Source organism: Bubalus bubalis, chromosome 2 (assembly GCF_019923935.1).
Source record: "Bubalus bubalis isolate 160015118507 breed Murrah chromosome 2, NDDB_SH_1, whole genome shotgun sequence".
Lineage (NCBI taxonomy): Eukaryota > Metazoa > Chordata > Mammalia > Artiodactyla > Bovidae > Bubalus > Bubalus bubalis.
The window spans coordinates 25,390,723-25,393,281 of record NC_059158.1 but is presented as its reverse complement, the minus strand read 5'-3'; the positions used below and the strand labels follow the sequence as shown (position 1 = coordinate 25,393,281).

General features: G+C 35.9%; 1 non-coding gene across 1 annotated transcript; it reads right to left on the bottom strand.

Annotated features, from left to right (window-relative positions):
* Window positions 1-776: 776 nt before the first annotated feature.
* TRNAS-GGA lies at window positions 777-848 on the bottom strand. The gene has a single exon. It is a non-coding gene; the product is annotated as a tRNA-Ser (tRNA).
* Between the last annotated feature and the right edge of the window lie 1,711 nt (window positions 849-2,559).

Below are 2,559 nucleotides of genomic sequence, written 5' to 3'. Positions count from 1 at the left end.
CAGACACAACTGAAGCGACTTAGCAGCAGCAGCAGCAGCAACTCCAGACATTGGGTCTTCTCTTAGAACACAACAGAAGCATCAGCTGTATAATCCAATTTCTTCAAAGTAACGGAGTAGAAATGATACCACAGTTAGCACAAGTTTGACCTACCAGAAACATCTGTTTAGGTCAATAGTTTCTCTATTGACAAATGGTTGAAGAACATGTACCATTAATTTGCCCAAGAGAAAAATTCAAACAGTAAACATTTGGAGGAGTATTAAGCCTCCACTGTCACTAAAAGGAGCTTCAGGTGGTAAAGACTCTGCCTGCGATGCAAGAGACCCAGGTTCAATTCCTGGGTTGGGAAGATCCCCTGGAGAAAGGAATGGCAACCCACTCCAGTATTCTTACCTGGAGAATTCCATGGACAGAGGAGTCTAGAGGGCTACAGTCCATGGGATTGCAAAGAGTCAGAAATGACTTACTACTAATACTGCTACTTTTTGTGTCACTAAAAGAATTCCAATATTAATTACTATGATGTATTTCTTATATGTATTACATGAGCATAAATGAAAATCAGTGATGCTATTATTAAAAAATTTTCAATGTGTTTCTAGATTTATGAGTGAGTGAAATCGCTCACTCGTGTCTGACTCTTTGCAACCCCATGGACTGTAGCCTACCAGGCTCCTCCCTCCATGGACTGTACCCTACCAGGCTCCTCCCTCCATGGGATTCTCCAGGCAAGAGTACTGGAGTGGGTTGCCATTTCCTTCTTCAGGGGATCTTCCCAACCCAGGGATGGAACCTGGGTCTCCTGCATTCCAGGCAGACGCTTTAACCTCTGAGCCACCAGGGAAGTCCCAGATTTAAAGGTGCATAGCAAGTCTTCAAAATGATTTGTGTGTTTTAGTCAGATTGCTGGGTCCCAAGAGTGGTATTGCTGAGTCATGTGGTAGCTCTATTTTTAGTTTTTTGAGGCAGTGGGTCCCCAATTTGGGCATTACTAAGGACATAAAACAAAAGAAAAGAACACAATTTCTAGAAATATATTTATAACTAAGTAAATACCATAGCTAAAATCTAAAAGACAATCCAAATACCATAGAATTTGTTGTTAACATGATAACACGTGACTTTGTAATTAGAACTGACAAATGTTTTTTCTCTGAATCAGGATTTGCTGAACCAATTGGTAAGTTTTCCTTTTCCTCAACTGTTATGTCTTTTAATTTAAATACTAGCCTGAAAGTTATCCCTGTAGTTTTTTACTGATATAATTAACATACAACATTCTATTGGTTTCAAGTGTATAGCATAATGATTCAATATTCATAGATATCATGAAATGAACACAATAAGTCTAGTTAACATCCATCACCATACATTGTTACATTTGTTTCTTGTGTTGAAAGCTTTTAAGATCTACTCTCCTAGCAACTTTCAAATATACAATATATTATTATTAACTGTAGTCACCATGCTGGACATGACTATATAAGGACGCACAAAAGAATGGGCTCCTCTTTAATGAAGACTCTCAAGCATAAATTTCCTAGTTGGCAGGAATTTTATAGACCCACTGCAGGTGGGTAAATAGACTATGGTCCACTTCATCTAAAAACTAGAGATTAAGCAAAAAGACAGATGTACTCCCATGTTCAGATATTTACAGTAGCCAAAATATGGAAGCTATACCCAAGTGCTCATCAGCAGATGAGTGAATAAAGCAGATGTAGTATATATGTACAATGGAATATTATTTAGTTATTTAAAAAAGAGTGAAATTCTGCATTTGCAACAACATGGATGGACATAGAGAGTATTATGTGTAGTGAAATAAGTCAGACAGAAGAAGACAAATATTCTATGTTATCACTCATATGTGGAATCTAAAAAATAAAGCAAATGAATAACTATAACAACACTGAAAAAGACTCACGGATACAGAGAGTGGTAACCACTCACAAACCCGTGGTTATCAGTAGGGAGAAGAAACAGGGAAGAGGTTAGATAGAGGTATGAGATTAAGAAACACAAACTATTATGTATAAAATATATAAGCTACAATGATATACTGTACAGCTCAGGGAAATACAGTCATTATTTTGCAATAACTTTAAATGGAACATAATCTATAAAAATATTGAATCACTATATTGTACATCTGAAGGTAATATAGTACTGTAAGTCAGCTGTACTTCAATTTTTAAAAGAATATGTTATGATATAATAGCACAAAACCTAAGAATTAAGGTACTTTCCAGCCCCAAGACTGTGTATCTTACATTCTCATAAAGGACCACCTTGCTAGGACTCACAGCATCAAATTAACTGATGTAGAAGTCTTTGAGCTTTTTGAATATTATTTTATAAGACTCCCTTAATGAACATTTACAGGGATATACATTGTATACTTAATAGTTTAAAAATAATAACAATAATTGTTTGTGCTTTTATTTTAGCAAAAACCTCACCACCTCTTAGTAAGTACAGTATCTTATAATTCTACTGACAATAGTCTGTTGCTGCATGCACAGGACATTATTACGTTCTGTGATTGCTATTTT